The sequence below is a fragment of the Podarcis tiliguerta genome, assembly GCF_965153285.1.
Source record: "Podarcis tiliguerta genome assembly, chromosome: 1".
Classification (NCBI taxonomy): domain Eukaryota; kingdom Metazoa; phylum Chordata; class Lepidosauria; order Squamata; family Lacertidae; genus Podarcis; species Podarcis tiliguerta.
The window spans coordinates 18,280,469-18,304,278 of record NC_139534.1 but is presented as its reverse complement, the minus strand read 5'-3'; the positions used below and the strand labels follow the sequence as shown (position 1 = coordinate 18,304,278).

At 43.5% G+C, this 23,810-nt stretch overlaps 1 protein-coding gene across 1 annotated transcript in view; it reads right to left on the bottom strand.

Annotated features, from left to right (window-relative positions):
• COL5A2 (collagen type V alpha 2 chain) overlaps positions 1-23,810 on the bottom strand; it is a 208,781-nt gene extending 184,971 nt beyond the window's left edge. Inside the window, exons 1-3 of the mRNA XM_083405532.1 lie at positions 23,693-23,810; positions 11,058-11,187; positions 9,731-9,837 (exon numbers count right to left, since the gene is read on the bottom strand). The gene's annotated coding sequence lies outside the window, so the exon portion shown is untranslated. The remainder of the gene's footprint in view (positions 1-9,730; positions 9,838-11,057; positions 11,188-23,692) is intronic.

The window sequence follows — 23,810 nt, the reverse complement described above, 5'->3', positions numbered from 1 at the left end:
TTAAGTTAACATCTTACATTAAAAACCTGACAGTACCAAACTATTGAAGGCTTTTCACCAAAGCCAGGCTAAACGTCTTTCCCTCTGCAGTGTTGGGTGGTAGGTTGAGAGGAGTTCCCTACTAGGACAGACTTTGCCTGTTCTCAAGACATTGATTCCATAAAACATATTTTGTTGCATTGTGCAAAATATGAGCAAGCCAGGGCTGAACTGATACTACCCTTGCTGGTACCTTTTCCAGGAAAATCAGAGGCTCACTATGTCAGGTTCCTATTGGAAGACCGGACAAATGCTAGAACATTAGCAGTGGCAAAGTTTTTATTGGTGGTTGCAAGAACCAATGATCCCTATATTCTGAACAAAAGGTTGGTTAACCTGGAGGTAGGCTGTATGAATTGTGTGTTGCTTTGTAACGATTTGTTGGGTCTCTGGACCATAATAAAAATTGATGATACAAGAATCCTATGCAACATGGTAGATGCTGAGGTGGAGGTGCTTGGCAGATAAAAATGGATGCAGAAAGCAATCTCTGAATATAGGAACATTGAAAATCATGAGGGTCTTTTTGTTTTGTTTTGTTTTGCTTTGCTTTGCTTTGCTTTGCTTTGCTTTGCTTTGCTTTGCTTTGCTTTGCTTTGCTTTGCTTTGCTTTGTTTAAGCTTCATTTGCTGCCTTGGAAACAAGCTAGTGGAATAGCCAAATCAACCAAAGCAGATACTAACTCTGGGCATGAGGACAGTGTACATCCTGACAAAAGGATGGTGGCAAATTGCCTGCTGATCTAAATGGTCCTGGCATGAATCAACTGACAAATGAGAATATTCTACTATGTTGAACCCTGGGACTCAGCTACATTGGCAAAGAAAAAGTGTTTTATATGTGTTGTACATGCATTATAACACTATGACACCAGATGGCGCTGTGGAGTTCCGTTTTTGCCCACCCGATTTCTCATACAAAGTTCACAATACATTTAACTGAAACGCTTATTTGGTGTAAGCGCTGAAGGTAGCTGAATTATTTCTTTGTGAGTTCCATTCCCCTACTCTTTACTCAAAAGAACATCACGTTTTATCATATGTGGTGGGACTGCAAAAAGGTAAAATCTTATTGGGAAATAATATATAATGAGTTGAAGAAAATGTTGAAAATAACTTTTGTAAAAAAAACAGAGGTATCTTAGGCCAAGATATACCGAAAGAAAAGAGGACTTTATTTATGTATGCCCCTACAGCTGCGAGAATGTTGATTGCACAAAATTGGAAACCTGGAGAAATACCAACTAAAGAACAATGGCAAGAGAAGTTGATGAACTATGCAGAATTGGCAAAAATGACAGACTACGAGAAAAAGACAACAGTGACTTTGAAAAAGAATGGGAACCATTTATATTATATTTGCAGCAACAAAGAAAGTCTATAGACTTGATGGCAGGATTTAAATAAACATTCACATCATTGGTATTAAAAATGTGTAGAAGATAGAGAAATATGGTGTACTTATTTTTATCCTTATGTTTTTAGGTTAGATGTTATTGTATAAATATGTTATTAGTACTTTTTCTTTTAGGAGGTAGCAAGATGAGTGAAAGGAGAAACAAATCAGAAGCGGAAGTTGGGGGAAGGAAGGGAGGAAGGAATGCATAGTAAATGTTATGAATATGAGATGTACTGAATGAAAAAGAAAATTGAATAAAAATAAAAAGAACAAAAGAACACCACGTTAGGCTATCAAACTTTGGCTTTATAAACTCTTTGGCATTTTCCTTGGCACTGGTATTCCAAATATGTTTAATTTTCTGTTTCATAAGAATTCATGTAAACATTGTTGGTTTTTTTCCCTTTTAAAATAAACAACTATTTCAGTTGTTATTCTGTTGCCAGTGGATTAGAAGTATGTGATACATTGCGATAAAACACCCTCACACAAAGAAAGCTTTAAAGAGCTAGTACACACCCGCTCTGTCGACTTCCGCACACAAGCCTGCATTGAATTCCAAAACTTCACTGAATTCAAAAGGCGTTTAGCACACACAAAGTTCAGTTCCAGAAAGAGAGAGAGAGAGAGAGATTGTAGAATATTGTGCATCTTTTCCAACACAAAAGATTTAGATGACAATCTTCTACATTATCTATTGCCCTATGGATATTAAATTTGGGTCAGATGTAACATACTTTAGGACTATTGCATTCTATGCCAATAAAGGAGATTGATTGATTGATTGATTGATTGATTGATTGACTGACTGACTGACTGATTGACTGACTGACTGACTGATTGATTGATTGATTGATTGACTGATTGATTGATTGATTGATTGATTGATTGATTGATTGACTGATTGACTGATTATTACACTTTTACAGGCAAGTAAAGTTATGAATCCCAATCCAATGGGACTTACACTTGGGTAAATCTACAGAGGATCATAGCATAAGTGCTATTGGAGTCCTTTCCTGATACCCCAAATCAACCACCTGAAGCAGGTGCCTCACTCTGCCTAACGACAGAAACTTGTATCTTGTAACTTATATAGCCATGGCTTCCCGCAAAGAATCTAGGAGCTGTCATTTGTTAAGAGTGCTGAGAGTTGTCAAGAGGACCCCTCACAGAGTTACAGCTCCCAGGACCCTTCTCAAATGACGGTTCGCAGGATTCCTTGGGAGAAGCCATGAATGTTAAAGTGGTATGATAGTGCAGCTGTTGACCTAACTCAAATCCTCTCCTAGTTCAAATTAAAATAGGAAATGGGTTGGGGGGGGGGAGTACTGAAGATTAAGAAGACAATCGCAAGTTGTTTCACTGGGTCAGTAGTTGTGTGAAATATGAAACCGATGAATGAATTTCTTCTGTCTAAGCAATTTATGGCAGACAATACAGAGAGCTTAAGCTGAATTATACGCAAGAGTGACAAATCTGGTACATGTTATGACTAACATTTGAGCATTTCTCCGTACTTCTATTTCACCAACATTTGCAGTAAGGTACCCCTGCCCGTACGGGCCAGTCGTGTCCGACTCTAGGGTTGCGTGCTCACCTCGCTCTAGAGGCCGTGAGCCGGCGCCGTCCAAAGACACTTCCGGGTCACGTGGCCAGTGTGATGAAGCTGCAGCTGGCGAGCCAGCAGCAGCGCAGCACACGGAAACGCCGTTTACCTTCCTGCTATAAAGCGGTACCTATTTATCTACTTGCACTTAAGAGTGCTTTCGAACTACTAGGTGGGCAGGAGCTGGGACCGAACGACAGGAGCTCACCCCACCATGGGGATTCGAACCGCCGACCATACGATCGGCAAGTCCTAGGCACTGAGGTTTTACCCACAGCGCCACCCGCGTCCCTAAACATTTGCAGTAGGCGTTCATAATAAGAGAAGGTATCGGCATTTGATAAAAGTAGGGCACTGATCAACATCAGAAAATGATGCTCACTTCCCTGTTGCAGTCATGGTGAGACTGGGCCAAGGAGCATCGGCCTTTTCCACTGCCCATGCCCAGCCCACAGCTCATTGGTCCGCTGGGATGGGGGTGGGACGACAGCCACCCTGTAGCCAAGGTGGGTGGCCCCCTGGTCCCGGGAAGCCTCGCGCTGGATGGCAAACCCCGCCCACCTCTTGGAGGGGGTGAGTGGTAATTACATAAACTTTCCCGATTTGTTGTTGTTTAGTCGTTTAGTCGTGTCCGACTCTTCGTGACCCCATGGACCAGAGCACGCCAGGCACTCCTGTCTTCTACTGCCTCCCACAGTTTGGTCAAACTCATGTTAGTAGCTTTGAGAACATTATCCAACCATCTCATCCTCTGTCGTCCCCTTCTCCTTGTGCCCTCCATCTTTCCCAACATCAGGGTCTTTTCCAGTGAGTCTTCTCTTCTCATGAGGTGGCCAAAGTATTGGAGCCTCAGCTTCAGGATCTGTCCTTCCAGTGAGCACTCAGGGCTGATTTCCTTCAGAATGGATAGGTTTGATCTTCTTGCAATCCATGGGACTCTCAAGAGTCTCCTCCAGCACCATAATTCAAAAGCATCAATTCTTCAGCGATCTGCCTTCTTTATGGTCCAGCTCTCACTTCCATACATCACTACTGGGAAAAGCATAGCTTTTACTATACGATTTAGAATAGTGTTAATGAGGTGAATAGATTTGAGAATACCCATTACATAATACAGAATCTGGTTAACTACAGGTTGTGTGTGCATTGCATCTCTCCTACTGGATGTTATTTGTGGAAAGAGCTTCATCATTTGAAGAGATTTACACACATGATCTGTCTGCAATACAGACATCGATAAGCCACAGCTGCAGAAACACCCGTGTATCTGTTTCACAACAGAGATGCATATAAATCTTTCTGCCCACGTTTTAGACCTGATGGATTCTGCAGTGAGCGTTCCCTCATTCATGTCAACATCTGTGTCCAATTGGCTACCCAGAACTGCCCCTCCACAATGTTGATGTTAATGTGAACCCTGGGTGCCCCACTGAACAATTGGTTCAGAGTAAGAGGGGTGACTTTCAGGAATGAAAGATGAGACCCCAAATCCAGGATAATAAACAATATCCCAAGATATTTCACTTACTCAAATCCTTCAGGGAGGACATTAGATGCTCCCGTGCTCAAATTTAGGGACCCAAATGAAGAACAGATTTTTTCCCCCAGACATGTGAGTTATTTTCTGTGAATGAATCCAATTTCCTTGGACCTAGTATCCCAGTAAGGTTCTAAATTGGAAAGATCAAGCAAGTATTTTCAGCGTGGAGTTAATTCATGCCCTCATGCCTGGCTTTGTTTACACCAAGGATAGCCAACACAGGGCCCACCCTAAGATGTTGTCAGGCTGCAACCCCTGTTGTTGTTGTTTAGTCGTTTAGTTGTGTCCGACTCTTCGTGACCCCATGGACCAGAGCACGCCAGGCACTCCTGTCTTCCACTGCCTCCCGCAGTTTGGTCAAACTCATGTTAGTAGCTTTGAAAACACTGTCCAACCATCTCATCCTCTGTCGTCCCCTTCTTCTTGTGCCCTCCATCTTTCCCAACATCAGGGTCTTTTCCAGGGAGTCTCCTCTCCTAATGAGGTGGCCAAAGTATTGGAGCCTCAGCTTCAGGATCTGTCCTTCCAGTGAGCACTCAGGGCTGATTTCCTTCAGAATGGGTAGGTTTGATCTTCTTGCAATCCATGGGACTCTCAAGAGTCTCCTCTAGCACCATAATTCAAAAGCATCAATTCCAGTAACGGTAGTAGTCATTGTTGTTGTCAAACTAGGGCATAGCTTCAGGTGCAACTTCAGGCTTTATATCTGTCACTCTGGCAAGAATTTGGTTCCAGGCCTCTGTTTCCCTACACATATCTATCAGTGCTTTCTGTTCCAGAGGAATTCTGTTGTCACTTATTATTATTATTTATTACCGTATTTTTCATCCCATAGGACGCACCTAGTTTTTTGGGGGGGGAATAAAGGGGGGGGAATTCCTTTATTTCCCCCCCCCCCCAAAAGCAGGTCGGGGAAGCTGAACCAGGTCGAGGAACAGCGGGATGGCAGCACTGCACCTCCCTGCTGTCCCCCGAGCTCGTGGGGCTGGCTGATGTCTGCCCGGCGCGAGGGGCGCTCTGCTTCAGGGCGCCCCGCCCGCCGGGCAGCCGGCTGCTATCCGCAGCGTGGGGAGCCCTGTGGGGAACTCCCGCAGGGCTGCCTAGGTTGCGGATGTGTTCCCGAAGCGCCGGGCACTCTGCTTTCAGGGCGCCCGAGGCTCCGGGAAGCAGGCTGCTATCCGCAGCATAGACATCCCTGCGGGACCTCCTGCAGGGCTGCCTAGGCTGCAGATGTCTTCCTGAAACCTGGAGAGCGAGAGGGGTCGGTGCGCACCGACCCCTCTAACTCTCCAAGCTTCAGCGAAAGCCTGCATTCGCCCCATAGGACGCACCCAGATTTCCCCTTCATTTTTGGAGGGGGAAAAGTGCGTCCTATAGGGCGAAAAATACGGTAATTAAATTTGTATACTGCTCCTTATCAGGGTGGTTCACAACATAAAAACACAACATAAAAACCTAATAAAAACAAGAACAAAAAAAAATACCCATCAACCAATAACCCCCTCCCCTACCCCCTTAGAGTCTTAGAGATGTAGCTAAATTTGGCCTAAAGAAAATATTGAGGCAAATTTGGAAGGTCCTGGTGTCTGTACAAATGGGTGGATAAAAGAGAATGGGTGTTTCAGCTAAGCTGGAATTTGTCAAACGATACTTATCTAGGGACATTTCTGAGATTTATTTTTCCTCACCCTCAGTAGAACAAGGAGGTGGAACTTTGCAGAATGTTCTCCAAATATCACCATGTTTGAGGGGAAAGAAGGCCATTTTGTTGCTCATTGGTGAACACACAAACACTTTTTTGTGGAATAATTTCATGGAAGATGGTGCAAGCTTGTTTCTCCTGTTCCGGAGGCAAAGACCCAAACCAATGGATTCAAGTTGCAAAAAAGGAAATTCTGACAAAGCATCAATAAGAACTTTTTGACGCAAAGAACAGTGGAACAGACTCCCACAAGAGGTGGTGGACTCTCCTTTGTTAAATTAGTTGGGGTTCTTGTTATTAAATATACCAAGAAAAAAAGCACACCAAGAACTCACGCCAATGTAAGTTTCAATAGTGGGAGTGGTCCCTACTCGCAAATCAATAGTCAATAGCAACAAAAACTAATTCATTCAAAAGTATGTATTCTGACAAGGATTACAAACTCAAATAGAGATTACAAACTCTAACAGAGATTACAAACTCAAACTCATAAAATATGTATAACACAATAATTCGTTACAGAATTAGAGATAAGATTTTATGAGTAGAGATAAGTTCATGTTAGTCCAGATTCGTCGTGGAGGTCTTAGTTTCAATCATTGAGCAGGAGTGAGAAGTCAATTATGGATTAGAAACCAGCACAGAAAAGCTCAAGATACACGTTGATATACCCACATGCAGTTGTTATCCTTGAGAAATGTAGAAAATACCAGGATATATTTATCCGAAAGTCTTCAAACTTAAAGGTAAAGGTAAAGGTACCCCTGCCCGTACGGGCCAGTCTTGACAGACTCTAGGGTTGTGCGCCCATCTCACTCAAGAGGCCGGGGGCCAGCGCTGTCCGAAGACACTTCCGGGTCACGTGGCCAGCATGACATCGCTGCTCTGGCAAGCCAGAGCCGCACACGGAAACGCCGTTTACCTTCCCGCTAGTGAGCGGTCCCTATTTATCTACTTGCACCCGAGAGTGCTTTCGAACTGCTAGGTTGGCAGGCGCTGGGACCGAACAACGGGAGCGCACCCCGCCGCGGGGTTTCGAACCGCCGACCTTTCGATCGGCAAGTCCTAGGCGCTGAGGCTTTTACCCACAGCGCCACCCGCATCCTTTCAAACTTACATGACCCTTTAAAAATTAGCTGATGAAGGTGAATACATCGAAAGAGGGCCATGGACTCTCCTTCATGGCATATGCAGTGGATGCTTTAGCTGAGATTCCTGCCACTGCAGAGGGTTGGACTAGATGACCCTCAGGATACCTTCCAACACTATAATTCTATGAGTCTGTATATTTGTTCTTTATATATTTTTATTTACCTCTGGCAGCTTTGGGGTGGCTAGTGGCTGAGAGAGCAAGTTTACAGTGACAATAGGGAGTGAAAGGAAGTAATTCTTACAGGAGAAAGGGATGTAAAAACATTGCCAGAATGAGAATGACTTTGGAAAAATAGGAATTGTCCAAAAACCAGATTCCGTTCCAAGGTTTGGATGTGTATGATACCTAACCACAAGAGATATAATTCACTTTCTCTACTTTTTTGGGTGGTGAAGTCACCAATGGAATTGTAGCCCAGTATAACAATATTATAAAACTGTGAAAACAGTTGCCTGGTTATTTCAAATATAGAATGAAAAGCAGATTTATTAAAAGGAGAGGTCTTTTATGTACTCTCTTTACTTTTCCATTTTCCCTCCCCGCCAACTTCTTTCCAATATTTTACAGCCTTTTACATTGTTATGGATTGAATCCATATGTGAAACAGATTTTCAAATACTTCATAGAAGTCTCGGTAAAATTCTGCCTGAAAATTTGTCATGGCTTTACGCTGCTTGTCCAACGTAAATTTGATTACTGTTCTGAATTTTAAACAAAGGTGTTTTGGACTCTGTAGGTGAGCTTGTCACTAGCTATGCTTCATTTTAAGAATTTCTTTTAATTAAAAAAAATAAATGCTCTTTTGAAAAACACTTCCCCTAGAGCAAGGAATGCATTCAACCTGATTGCTCAAGGATATAGTCTCAAGCTGAAATCCTATGCACATTTTCCTAGGAGTAAGTCCCATTGATGATGCTAGGCTTTTCAAGTAAGCATGTTCAGGACTGTGCTGCACATCTAAGGAAAGGGCCCAGCGGGCCTATACATGTACAAATCTCCCATTTCCCCAGGATAATAAAAACAATTGCTATTTGTAACCACTAAAAATTTCCTCTTTTGTAACAGGGGTGGATAGTTCCTGGAGATATGCTGTTTGAGACTCTGAAGACCATTGGTTTGAGCATATTGCACTGATCCTGGCCTGCAAATTAGTTCCCCGGGCCCAATTCCTAAGTGCTGGGTTTGACCTATAAAGCCCTAAACAGCTCAGGACCACAATACCTCATAAACCACCTCTCTGCATACAAACCAACCCAGACTCTGAGTTCATCATCTGAGGCCCTTCTTTGTGTGCCTCCTCCACAAGTCCGGAGGGTGACAACACAAGAAAAGGCCTTTTCTGCAGGCTCTCCGTTTGCAGAATGCTCTCCCCAGGAAGCCTGGCTCCTTCATTACATCTATTTAGGCACCAGGTGAAAATGTTTAACTTCAACCAGGTGTTCGGCTGATTAACAATCTATGGCTTTTTAAATATGCTTGCGAGAGAGAGGTTATTGGTTTGTTTTTGTTTCGTTTTATATATCATATTCTCGCTTTGTATTTTTTTCTGCTGTGAACCGCCCTGGGATCTACTGGTGTAGGGTAATATACAAATTTAATATATTCAGGGTATTTTTTTCCCTGTCGGAACTCGTCCAGAACTCAGTTCTGGCACCTCTCAGGCAAGTGCCATTGCCATTATAAGAAGAAAGAAGAAGAAGAGGAGTTTGGATTTGATATCCCGCCTTTCACTCCCCTTCAGGAGTCTCAAAGCGGCTAACATTCTCCTTTCCCTTCCTCCCCCACAACAAACACTCTGTGAGGTGAGTGGGGCTGAGAGGCTTCAAGGAAGTGTGACTGGCCCAAGGTCACCCAGCAGCTGCATGTGGAGGAGCGGAGACGCGAACCGGGTTCCCCAGATTACAAGACTACCGCTCTCAACCACTACACCACACTGGCTCTCAGGAACAAGGAAGGCATTCGTGGCGAGTTCCAGCACCTCTTTTTCTAGAAAAATATCACAGAATATTATACTAGTAGTTGTAGTAATATTAGTATTGGTGCAGTTGAAAACCTTCCCAATTCTGCCCGATTAAAGCTTACTGGAAGGAACCATGCTGTTTATTTGAGATCATGGAGGTAGGGTGGATTAGGGAGGTGGGGTTGCCATCTTCTGCAAGGAAGGTAGTTATGATCCAAACTCTTCTGAAAACCACAACACTGAAGTCAGCGGATGAGTCACTGGCGAATTTCCAACCTTTCTGCATGGGGAAAAGTTGTGCAACCTGTGCTGAATGTTACATTTCTTACCTCATTTCAGTTTGGCCTCTGTCATTTTGGACTGTTGTTGCTGTTGGCAGCCACTTGTCTTGGGAGACAATGGAGGAGTGTGCTTTGGTGGGTGAGGTCAACGCCAGCTTTAACAACAACAACAAGAAGAAGAAGTGTTATTATTTATACTCCACCCATCTGGCTGGGTTTCTCCAGCCACTCCGGGCGGCTTACAGCACATAAAAAAGTGATAAAATATCAAACTTCCCTTAAAAGGGTTGCCTTCAGATGTCTTCTAAAAGTCAGATGAGTGTTTATTTCCTTGACATCTGATGGGAGGGTGTTCTACAAGGCAGGCGCCACTACCGAGAAGGCCCTCTGCTTGGTTCCCTGTAACCTCACTTCTTGCAGTGAGGAAACAGCCAGAAGGCCCTCGGAGCTGGACCTCAGTGTCCGGGCAGAACGATGGGGGTGGAGATGCTCCTTCAGGTATACTGGGCCGAGGCCATTTAGGGCTTTAAAGGTCAGTACCAACACTTTGAATTGTGCTCGGAAACGTAATTGCATACATATAAAACCTACAGGAGATAGTGCCTCCATTATCCTTGAGTTATCATGACTTTTGATAGGAACGTAAGCAGCTGTTTTATACCCAGTCTGATCACTGGCCCATCCAGCTCAACATTGTCTACACTGACAGAAGTCTTCCAGGGATACCAGGGATTAAATCTCCATGCAACACATATGCTCTACCATGCTCTACCATCGTACTCTGGTTATGTCCCTTCCCCTAGTGTAGAGCATGGCATTTTGCTATGCCATGTTGGTCATCTGTCTTGCTCTAGCATGCTTTCAGAGTGGACTCAAAGGGTAGCTTATTCAACCCCACAGGGAGGCCATCATGTAACTTTTCACAGCAGCCCATTATTATCATCAATCTTGTTTAATATCTGTATGAAACTGCTGGGCGAGATTGTCCACAGCTTTGGAGCATGGTGTCATCAAGATGCTGATGACACCAAAATCTATATTCCCCGCCCCCCTTTGAAACAGCTGGGAGCAACTCTTATCTGGATGCTGTCATCAAGTGGATGAAGCTAGCAGAATGAAATGAAACCTAGACAAGATACAGATGGTGCTGCTGAGGAATACTGGTATTCTTGGAGGTGTGTAAGTGGAGTAAGAACCATAGAATAGTGGAGTTGGAAGGGACCCTGAGGGTCAACTAGTCCAACCCCTTGCAGTGCAGGAATCTCAACTGAAGTATCCATGACAGATGGCCATCCAACCTCTACTTATAAACTTCCAAGGAAGGAGAGTCCACCACCTCTCATGGGAGTCCGTTCCACTGTCAGACAGCTCTTACCATCAAAAATTTCTTCCTGGTGTTCCGTCAGAATCTCCTTTCTTGTAACTTCCAATCCATTGGTTTGGGTCCTACCCTCCAGAGCAGGAGAAAACAAGCTTGTTCCATCTTCCATGTGATAGCCCTTTAGCTATAGGAAAACAGGAGAGACCCGATACGATATTTGAAGATGGCCATCATATCTCTTCTCAATCTCCTCTTTCCTAGGCTAAACACACCCAACTCCCTCAACTGTTACTCATAAGGCTTGGTTTCCAGACCCTTTATCATCTTGGCCACCTTCTTCTGCACACACTCTGGCCAACTGAATAGGAGGTGCAACCTAGGGGAGTTCCATAAACATTCCTTTTTGAAAAACAGGAAGCAGCTCAGGCAATAAGTCAACTAAACTCAGTTACATAAAAAGGTAAAGGGACCCCTGACCGTTAGGTCCAGTCGCAGACGTCTCTGGGGTTGCAGCACTCATCTTGCTTTATTGGCCGAGGCAGCCGGCGTACAGCTTCCAGGTCAAGTGGCCAGCATGACTAAGCCGCTTCTGGCGAACCAGGACAGCACACGGAAATACTGTTTACCTTCCCACCGGAGCGGTACCTATTTATCTATTTGCACTTTGACGTGCTTTCGAACGGCTAGGTTGGCAGGAGCAGGGACTGAGCAACGTGAGCTCACCCCATCACGGGGATTCAAACCGCTGACCTTCTGATCAGCAAGCCCTAGGTTCTGTGGTTTTAGACCACAGAGCCACATAGACACCTTGAAAAATACAAGGTGGCTATGCCTTCTCCTAGAGAATAGGGATTCTGCCATATTCATCCATGCTCTTGTGTTTTCCAAGGAAGAACTACTCACTACTCACCTCCCAAGGAACAAAAGATGGTGCAGACATACCAGTTTTGTAGTAGGTGCTGATTAGTTTAAGCCTGATTCAAGACACTGATGTCTACCTATAAAGCCCTTCAGCGGTTGCGTCCTGCACACAGACCACCTTGCCCAATATGAAACTCACTGCCTTCTTCAATCTACTTCCAGGTACCTTTTCCATGGTAGTCCAAATGACACGGAACAAATTCCCAGGAAAAAGTGCAACAGGGCATATTGGAAAGCTCAGTGTGATCTTTCGCTATCAATCAGGTTTAGTTTTCGTTTCCTAATTCTTCCTATTAACTATTTTGGATGTTTGACCCTTTTAAATGTGGGAGAAATACAAATTAGCTAATGAACTAACATGAATACCCTTTTCCCAGAGAACAGATGGGGAACCTATGGTCCTCCAGATGTTATTGAACTTCCAACTCTCATCAGCCCCAGCCAGCAATGGTCAATGCTCAGCGATATTGGGAGTTCAGCATCATCTGAAGGTTAACAGTTCACCATTCCTATCTTAGAATATCAGAAAGACATTTTTAGACCTGGCACACTCATGCATATTTTGTTTAGGAATGGACACATCTGCCTATATCTGTGTAACTTTTTGCATGTATTCAGTCATAAATCTGGTTCATACCATTCATACCACTCAGCATTTTTTATTTTATTTTAAAAGAATTTACAAATCTACATTTACATGTATTTTCTCTCAAAATGAGCATTCCTAAATGCATTGTTTCAGAATCTGCATTGTAAATGCACTCTGTTACATTTTGAAGCCATGTTTTAAAGCAGGACAAAGGTGGCGCTGTGGGTTAAACCACAGAGCCTAGGACTTGCCGATTAGAAGGTCGGTGGTTCGAATCCCCACGACTGGGTGAGCTCCCGTTGCTCGGTCCCAGCTTCTCCCAACCTAGCAGTTCGAAAGCACAAAGTGCAAGTAGATAAATAGGTACCGCTCCGGCGGGAAGGTAAATGGCGTTTCCGTGCGCTGCTCTGGTTCACCAGAAGCGGCTTAGTCAGGCTGGCCACATGACCTGGAAGCTGTACGCCGGCTCCCTCGGCTAATAAAGTGAGATGAGTGCCGCAACCCCAGAGTCGGTCACGACTGGACCTAATGGTCAGGGGTCCCTTTACCTTTACCTTTAGGCAACCCAAGGCCCATGGGCCACAAGCGGCCCACAGGGGTCATTTAACCAGTCCACAAGCCCCCCCCCAACTGAGCCACCTGCTCAGCAAGTCCCCGCACGCTGCGCTAAACTGGCGCAGTGTGGCATGGGGACTCGCTTCCGTGGTGCCGGAAATCGCATCTGTGCATGCTCGGATGCCAAAAATTGTGTCTGTGCAGACACTGGAAATCGTGCTCATGCGCGCTCATGCGCACGCTCGATCCAGCCCATGGAGGAATCTCCACTAGAGTGAACTGGCCCAGGCGAGGTAAACCTTGTCGACCCCTGTTTTAAAGCATCTGAACATTCTAGAAGGGTGAAAGCTTGTTGATAACTATGTTCTGAGCCACACATTAGTCTGGAAGGTGACGATCGGGCCAGTTCATACTGGAATTCACAAAATCACATTTTCCTCATGCATCCCTACATGTTCTTCAGCTGACCACCATAGCATCAAGTAGTGATTCATATGTGTAGTTGAGCTGTTGCAAATCAAAGCCCACAGAACGTTCAGATCACTTCCTGGGAACGCTTTTCAACAGAGTCAGCCCACGCATTCACCAACTTTTAAACTTCTAAAACCTTCATCTACATATGTGTAACATAAGCCTATTTGGTTGCAGGTTGGCTGGAATATGTCGAAGAGTGAAGAGACATTAAACATAGTGAAAGGAAAGCCAACTTTCACAATACATTCTGACCTAAATTAGAAATAGTTCAGTTTAAAAGCAAGAGATAAGCGATTTCTATATTGTGAGGCTGGAATACTCCCCCTTCCTGTATTTCTGGAGAAGTAATTTTATGGGCATATGGGACTAATCAGGAAGTCTTGTTAGAACACTCTATTGAAATGGTGCGATAGAATAAAGCAAAGACTTCTGAGACGTAAAATATATCACAAATTTCAATCCAAAGTTCAAAAGATTTCTTATTGGAACAAGTATGAGTTCTTGTAAGTACAGTAAGCACCTAGGGAACTAGAGCAAGCCTTGCAATAAATAAGCTTTTATTTTTCATATGAAACATTCCTTTAAGACTAATGAATGGAATGGGAGCGGATGGGCTGGCATAACACAAGCTGAAAGCCAGGAAGTGTTATCATGACGTTCAGTGTGCTCACTGCCAAAGTAATTGAGTAGAAGAAAGGAGGAGGAAGAGGAGGAGAGGAAGAAGAACCATGCAATCTGAGATGTTCTGGGTCCCTGCTGAGTACTTCTGTTTTACCTTTTATTTATAGGTTTACTACTAATTTTCCAAGGAGAGCTAGCAATGTGTGTCCAATTGGCATTATTTATGAATACTGTGCAGCACTTTCTTGTTAAGATTAGAAGGGAAGAAGCTTGGGGTCCTAACTCTTCCTCCATTTATCTTCATTTTCCTTTTGAGGTTGAGGTGACCTAATAAATAAGGCTACACTTATCTGGTAGGGGAGCTTGTTTGGCAAGTTTATGGGACTTTTGCCTATAGGGCTAAGGTTCCCCACTCTTGGTTTAGCACATGCAGTGACAACATTTTCAAGCACTCATTCCTCCCACGAAGTTTCAAAACAATGGCAAAAGAGAATCAGGGCTGCTCACATTGGCCATTGCTGTCCCACCAAAGCAAATTTTAATATACTTACCATATACAGAAAACAACAATGTAAAATGATCTACTGCTTATTCCTGCAGAGACCAGTGTTTGCCATTGCTCTGGGTAACAGAATGCAAAATGATTTCCCAGTAATGGCGGGCAAGTAGTTTTACTAAAATAAATATAAAACAAGGAACACAAAATTGGCAAAACAAGGCCCAACTCTCCCCCCGCCCAAAAGAAAACGACACCGAGATGTTGCTTAACATTTGCTCCAACATTAGCTTTCAAAGATTTGGGTTTGGCCCTGTGCACTCTCTCTTGTCATCCTAACTTTAAAATAAACACTTATTGAACATCCTGTAACTAGGACATAAATATATACACTGCCATTGGCATCAGGTTATTGTCTTGGCCGTTTTCCATGCATTGCAGAGCAACTTAAGCCAACTGACAAAGACTGTGGGAAAGAGCTCTTCTTTCTCGTCTGCATTCAATAGACTCATCTGTATGACTCATGCCTTCTGTAAACTGTTGCCAGTAGTCCACCAAGAGATTATGCTGCAAACCTATACAGCAGTAGCAGTCAGCAGGGCCGTGGTGCTTACCCAGCCTCCTGTTACTGCTGGTACTGCAACTTACTGGGAAAAGGAGGTGTGTGATGCAAACACATTGGCTGGAGGGCCAGATTGCCTTCACCACTGCAGCTGCGCCATGCCAATCTTTCCTTTCCATTCTCTCTCCTAGTAAGCCACAGTGATGCCAGCAATGGGAAGTCAGTATGTTAAGTACGTCTAATAGATTTAATTGACACTGGAACAAAAGTGCCTGTGTATTTATGAATGTTTAAAATGGAAAATAGCTAAATGTGTATTGCTGTCATTGCTTTTTTCCACAGTAGTTTCTAAGAGACTCTGAGCTCTTGATGAGTTGATGATTGTTGCCTTCTGCTGGCTAACATGTGAGTGTTGTAACTTTAGATCAGGTGGACCATGGCATTGGGTTGCAAATTTGCCATCTTGAAAGGGTGGTGTCTGTCAGTCTTTCTCTGAACAGCCACAGGGAGTAGAAGATATAAATGAAGCTCTCAAGGAAAACAGCTCAAGAGAAACAGATACTGTTAAAGAGAGAAAAACCTCTGCTTCTAGGTCTATTTGGATCATTTTGATGCTGAGCCTGAGCTGGACAGCCCAAGATATTGCATGGATATTCTTGGACGCAGTGGGTCTTTTTCTAGAAAAGGTGGTGCAGGAACTCCCACCTTTTTTGACGGACAACCCTAAGTCATTGAACAAAGCGCCAAAACCACTCGGTGTGCCAACTCCCGTTCCATCCAAATTCCTCCACCCAGAAAACGCACCAACTGCCCGCAACACCAGGATTATTATAGACACAGATAGGGTCTGCCAGAACGCTCAGGAGAGGTACCGGAACTAAGTTCTGGAGTGTCCCGGCTGAAAAAAGCCTCCTTGGATGTATCATTTTATGTTTCTGTTTTGTCTTGAAGAGTGCTGGCAAGTAAACAGTTGAATAATATTTTTATGAGCCCGGACAATGATTTCTTCCAAAAGAAGTCAGTTCTTATGCTTCCAATTGCTTCAAACTTGATACAATATTACTATCTGCAGCAAGGTACACACCATTGCCTCACCAATCCCTACTGTATAGGTCACATGAAGAAAACCTATTTGTGGCACCACACCCTACAGAGTGGTAACCCAAAGAGAAAGAGCATGCAAAAGTAATGTGTGTCTGTGTGGAAGTAATCCTGTGATATGACTAGAGCATGTATCTGAAAACCCATATAACATTTCTCAGACTATCTTAATCATTTTTAACTGGAAATACCTGATTTTCAACCTTAGACCTTTTGCATGCAGTGCAAATACTCTGTTACTGAACTATGGCCGCTCTCTGTGATAAGATAAGCTAAAACAACCACCCTCTCATTTTAAGATGTTGTCGAAAATAAGCATTGTTCGTTCAATATCCTCAGCCAAATGAGGAGGAGGAGGAGGACCAGAGAATAAATTGCTGGTGAAGCACACATTCAGTCACGCAAAACCCACTGGCAGTGGAAATAACAGAAACCAGGTGTGAGGGAGAAAAAATAGCTGACTGAGCTCTTTATGCAAAGAACTGGCTTGAGGAAATTTGTGTCTTTCTTTTTGACTGCGATAGGTTAATACTTTTCTGGTGCGCTGCAAATAAACCTAAAAGTGGCACAAAACCAAAGAAAAACACTGTGCATTCTAAGAGAAAATACCAAAGAATGTGCACAGCTTAACACACCCATTGTATAACTACAGGAAGCCTTTTTGGTGGGGTAGTAAATTATAGAGAAGCCGATAAAGATTGTCTTTGGCAAAGGGCTCGGTCTCTATGAACAGGAACGCAGCAGATGTAAACTTAGCTATCTGCAGCATGTGAAGCTGTTGAGCTGGGAGGGAGAAGGACGCCCTAAATTGCAAGGTGGGGGTGGAATCTAGAAAAGGAAACAAGCAAATATATGGTGTGTCCTTATTTCCCTTATGTTTTTTTTAAAGACACTCCTGCAATATCTGATTTGTCATTTTCAATCAAAACTTTGCCACTGCATACCTTTCTATTTGCTGTTTCCTTAAGTCCAGCCAAGAAACCCTCTGTTTTTCACATTGTCAAAAAATGAATAATCTATGTAAAACAGGTCATAATAAGTATATTTTACACACACAGTTCCACTGACAGCACATTTGCAGTTTGCAAATACAGAACATGGTGTTGGTCACCGACATGTATGGCTTTAAAAGGAAGATTAAACGAAAAACCAAGTTTGGGGCAAGTACTCTTTAGTGGGAGAACCCCAGCAGAGATTTAAAATGACAAAATATGCAGCACAGTAAAGCATGGCAATATAGGCTGTTAAATATGCCCCCATTGTTAAGTTTGTGGGTGAACATATCAGACGACACAGCGATTCTTCAAACAGCTCTTCTTTATTCAGAGGCCAGAACAGAACTGACTGAAGGGCTCAGTGTCAGCCTGCTTATATAGAGCTCCAGTACAACGTTACTGTAGCAACTTTCTAAAACTATCCTATCACTGAACGTCACTTTCGATCCTTCATTTGGATAACTATCTACAGTATTCCCCTGCTGGCCCAGGGTGAGAACTTCAGTACATAACACCCATCATAGGAAAAGACCACACATTTGATGTTAAATAATAATAATAAATGTTTACTTAAAAACTCTCTAAAGGTCAGATTCATGTACGGTACTTCAGAAAGTTGCACAGGCAGTAAAACTTAATTTAATTACAAAGTGCTGAAAGTTCCTAAATTATTGGTATAGGCTTGTGATAGCATCAACCAGCTCAACTCTTCACACGCTGAGCTTCTCATTGAGACTAGGGAGAACAAAGGCTTGGTTACCTTGTTCCTCCCAAGGTGAAGGGAAGTGGCATAGCTAAGCCTGGCAGGACAGCGTACTGTATTGTATTAAGCTTTTCATACATTCTTCTTCTTCTTCTTTGGCGATCACTCATAGCCAAGTAAGATTGTCTTCCAAAACACAGTCTTCACAGGGAGTCCGTAAGTGACTGTGGAGGACAATTCTGGATCCACACGTCCTTCCACCATGGGGACATAGGTTTCCAGGTAGGAGTTGATCATGGTGAGGGTTTGCCAAATGTGCCTTCCTCTTAGCATGTTTCTCCCTTTCATCCTCAGTTTGAGTGTCTTCAAAGTCCATGACAACTTTGGTAAAAGCTGTTCTCCAACTGGAGCGCTTGTAGGTCAGTGTTTCCCAATTGTCAGTGTTTTTACTACATTTTTTTAGATTTGCCTTGAGAGAGTCTTTAAACCTCTTTTGTTGACCACCAGCATTACACTTTCCATTTTTAAGTTTGGAATAGAGTAGTTGCTTTGGAAAATGATAGTCAGGCATCCGAACAACTTGACCAGTCTGACAAAATTGATTTGAAGAATCATTGCTTCAACACTGGTGATCTTTGCTTCTTCCAGTACACTGGCTGATGGAATCTTTCAAGGAGTTGGAGATGGTGTTTATAAGTGGTCCATGTTTCACAAGCATACAGTAAGGTTGGTAGTACAATAGCTTTGTAAACAAACATTTTGATTTCCCTGCGAATGTCCCAGTCGTCAAACACTCTGCACTTCAATTGGGAGAAAGCTGCATTCGCAGAGCTCAAGTGATGCTGGATTTCAGCATCTATGTCAGTCCTTGTGGAAAAATAACTGATCAACACTTTCCAATGTTACACCATTGAGTTGGATTTGTGGTGCTGCAGAGGGGCTATTTTGTGCTTGTTGGTGCAGCACTTTGGTTGTTTGGATGTTGAGCGATAGGCCAGGTTTTTTGTAAGCTTCTGCAAAGAAATTTAGGATGGTTTGGAGGTCATCCTCTCAGTGGGCACAACTATGTTGTCATCAGCATATTGAAGCTCTATGACAGAAATTATGGTAACCTTACTCTTTGCTTTCAGCCTACTCAGATTAAAGAGCTTTCCATCTACTCTATATATGATTTCTACTCTAGTGGGGAGTTTCCCTTCAACAAAGTGTAGGATCATGGCAATGAAAACAATAAACAGAGTTGGGGCGATAACGCAAACCTGTTTAACACCTGATCCCTCTGTGAATGGTTCACTTTGAGAACCATTGTTATCTGCGATTGTTGCTGTCATATTATCATGGAGGATTGTTCACAGATTTATTAGACTTAAACATATTGGTTATATGCAGTGCTTTTTTTCTTTAAAAATGTTTAGGGGTACTCTCATTTTGACTCAAGAAAATCACCATTTCATAGTTCAAATCAGGAAAAATAAATACAGTAAATGGACAAAAGTACAAAGATTCACAAAATGTTTAGGGGTATGCATACCCCTGCATACCCCCCCCCCAAAAAAGCACTGGTTATATGAGGCTGGTTATCTCACAGAATTGATGGCAAATGAGGCTATCAGTGACTACAGGTCATGATGACTGAATACTACACTGCTTCCAAGTTCAGAGACAACAAGCTTCTGAATTACCAGTTACTGAGTAACTAGAAGTAGGAAAGGGACAAAAGCTTCTGCTTTTGATAACATCAGAAGCTGACTTATACTTAGTGAAACCACTGGCCAGTCCAGTTCAGTAAACACACATAAACATAACGGCCACCATCCATGACAGAAAATCCTAGATCTTATTAGTTATACAGCTAACCTAGAAAAACAGACTAGACAGAGACCTGTTCTCTTTATCTATTAGGAAGCAGTGCTAAGCTTCTACAATGATAAATTCTTGGGGTTCAGCAATGTGAGGTAGGGTTTTCATTACTCAACAGGGAGAACAAGCAGGGCTTATTTCCAGCTGGAGTTGGACTCTCATCTCTCAGCAGCCTCAGCAAAGCCTTGCTGTGCCTCCAGCTCACGAGGACGCCGTCCCTGGAGCCTGAAGGGGACATCCTCTGTGGGCTTTGGAGAGGGTCTCCTTGTGGGCCGGAGACACAGTTAGGCTTTGTTGAGGCTCTTCAGCCTTGCAGCAAACTGCACACACATGTCAACCTTCCCCTTTTTTGTGGGAAATTCCAGCGCCTTTTCCCGCTGCTTCCCACTGCTATCCCGGATTGTAGACTGTCCCTGGGACAGGTGAGGCTGCTGATCCCTTATTTTCAAGGCTCCCCAGGACAGGTGAGGCTGCTGATCTCTTATTTTTGAGGCTGCTGATCCCTTATTTTCAAATCTGAAAGTTGACAGCTATGGGTCTGGGTTGGGTCTTGTTGCAAGTCACCATGACTCTCCAGTGTGCTCCCCATTCTTATTCTTCTTCTTTGCCAATCACTTGTAGCTGAGTAAGACTGTCTTCCATAAACACAGTTTCAACCATGAGTCCGTAAGTGACTGTGGAGGCCAATTCTGGATCCACACATCCTTCCAGAATGGGGACATTGGTTTCCAGGCAGGAGCTGATCACAGTGTGCATCTGCCAAGCATGCCTTCCTCTTAGCACATTTTTACGACCGCTGGGTGGTGACTCCACTGGGCGCGGTAATCCAGTCAGGGGGGAAGGGAGGCAGACTATGTTTAGAGCACCTTTTCTGGTGCCTCCCCCTTTTTGGGGTGAGCAGAATCCTGAAAAGGGCTGCTCAGTCATGGATACAGATGCCAAGCTGCTCAACTGCCTCATTCCTTGAGTCAGAACGACAGGATCTGTATCTACTGCCGGTTCATGACTAGGGGCTTTCAGATTTCACAATCCTGCCCCCGTTACCATTTGCCGATCGCCATGGGACTTTTGGGGTTTGGGTTTGGGATGGGTTTTTGGAAGTCACCCAAGGCGGTAAGGTCAAAGGGAAGGAGCTAGACAAAGAGTGCTCCCCATTATATGTGATTTCACTTACGTGCACAGGGGCCCAGAACGGAACCCCCATGTCAGTGGGGAGTCACCTGTACAAAAGTTTGTTTGCGGCGAATTCCAGCACCTTTTCTCTCTCCCCCCCCCCCCAAAAAAAGCACTGAGTAAAAGTCTCTTTTTCATCATGACTTCACTTCTTCAAAGGATGAGTTGCCACTCCTGGTTAGAATTAAGCCCTTGCCCAAAGCTAACCCTGCACTCCAATAAAATAGAAGCCCCTGATTAAATTTTCTGAACCAGCCTATTTTTCCTCCTCAGTGTTTGGTCCTATGTAGAATAGCAAGCTGTCCCAAGTACTCAAATAAGGTATAAATTAGCTATAGAGAGAGGAATTTGGCAGGAAGGGGGTGAAAGGTAAAATTCAGCAGTTCACTCACTGAAAACGCCCCTCCCCAATCATTTTTACAAGGTTTTTTTTAGCTTCATAGAACCAGAATTATTGTCTGACTTGTCGATTACAACTGTTTGGGATCTGGGACTGGAAAAACTAAAATGACATCAGCAAAACCAAACCCCAGACTGCCGGGATGAGTCACATTTCAGTCTGTGTTCCCTTGATCAAAATTTTTAACATTTGTGCGGTCTGAATAAGATGCAGTCAGCCGCTGGTGAGAGAAAATAAATGGAAAAGGCCAAATATGGCAAAGTTCTGACTCACTGGCTAGGTATCCTTCATTTGAAGGGACGTCTGAGAAAACTATCTTAATGAGCGGAAACCGCTGACAGAATCCATATGAACAAAGTTTAGCCACCTTCTGAAAGTTAGCATGTGTCATTAACTCAAGCTAACTGAGTTTGATTTGCTTAGTTTGAGGAAAGAGAGAAAGAACAAAAGCTTCGCCACCTACAAAATCACAGTGGCTCCAACAATAATACACGCTGGTTTTCTTTAAATCAGAATGCATGACGAGAGAAGCGTATTACAATAAAGAATAAGAAGGAAGAGTTCCTTATAAAGGAAGCTATTCATGTATCCAAGATACTTTAAGTAACTTTTTTAAAAGTACCTTTTATTGTTTTATCTCTTTTGTGAATGGCCCTGAGAGTTGTTGGGTTGTTTGTTTGTTTGCTTTCAATCAAGCAGTGTATAAATTTTATGAAATAAATAAATCTGTGACACATATGCATCTACAAAGAACTGCTAGCTCTTCTGGCAAATGTTAGTAAAATGCCTCAGTCTGGAAGAATAATTCAAGCAGATATGGATTACTGTTGGTGGAGAAGTATAGGAGACGCTGAACATCTGGCATAAAGCTGAAAATGAAGAAAGCAACCCAAATAAGATCTGTATAGCTTGGAGATTACACAAAAGAGAAAAGTTAGTAGGCCTATGGATTAGAGGATGAAAGAATTCAATGAGTGGAAAATCCACTATATGCGCCATTGTGGTGCTAGTCACACCAAAAAAACTCAGAATGCAATGCTAGGGTTAAAACCAGCCAAATAATTCATGCGAAATGAATTCTTCAATGCCGTTGCTTGTTTTTAGCCATATTTTGAATCGTTACAGAATGTCAATGTAATCCGTTGCATATTTTGTCATTTCTTTGTGTCATATATAAAACCACCTTAGATTACAGTAATGCAAAGAGGCATTGCACAATTGAAAGAAAAATCAAAGTCATAGCACTTTAGCCGTCCAAACTGGAGAGGCTGGCATCACTATTCTCACCGCAAACCAGGCAATAAAAATGTGGTAGGACGTTATGGCAAAAACACTGGATTCCATCAGTTTGGCAATGTTGTCACCTGGGGTTTTCATAATAACTGAGGGAATGAATTGGTGCCAGTTCCAGAGGAAATGGCTGTGTGCATGCAAGCTATCTTTTCCTTTTCCCCACTCCTACCAATTTGAGCTCTCCAGGTTTGATTCTGCTTTTTTATCTTTGTATGGAGAGACTCTTTATGGATAAATAAAGTTCCTCCACAAGGTTCTTATTGCTCAAGGTTCTCAGGATTAAGTTCTAGGGTTGCCAGACAGTGGCATAGCGTGGGTTGTCAGCACCCGGGGCAAGGCAAGTAATTTGCGCTCCCCCCCCCCCACTGCACTGTCCCTCCCCCAGATAGTCCCTCGCTCTCTCTCCGCACTGCACCGCATGCCTGGCACCCTCCCCTCCACAGTGGGCGGCGACCCGGCGGCTCGGATCAGATTCGCACAGCCAGCACTGCAGTGAGAGAGAGTGAGTGAGCCAGGTAGGGGCAGAGAGCTGCGAGTGCGAGTGCGCCCCCCCCCCCCAGATGTTGCGCCCGGTGCGGCCGGCCCCCCCTGCACCCCCCACGCTACGCCACTGTTGCCAGATGTCAACTTTTTCCAGGACACATCCTCTTTTTCATAGGTAGAGTCACCATAGTGATCCATAGTTAAAAGCAGAAGTCAGCAAATGTAGAAGTCCTCTTTTTTTGCTCTTCAAAATATGGCAACCCTAGTTAACAATCTGTGTTTTAAGGGTATGTAACTTTAAAAATGATACAGCAACTGTCTAAAATTGAATTATTATTATTATTATTATTTATACCCCAACCATCTGGCTGGGTTTCCCCAGCCACTCTGGGCAGCTCCCAACAGAATAATAATAATAATAATAATAATAATGGCAATAAAAGATCAAACATTAAAAACTTACCTAAACAGAGCTGCCTTCAGATGTCTTCAAAAAGTCAGATAGTTATTTTTCTCTTCGACATCTGGTGGGAGGGCGTTCCACAGGGCAGGTGCCACTACCAAGAAAGCCCTCCACCTGG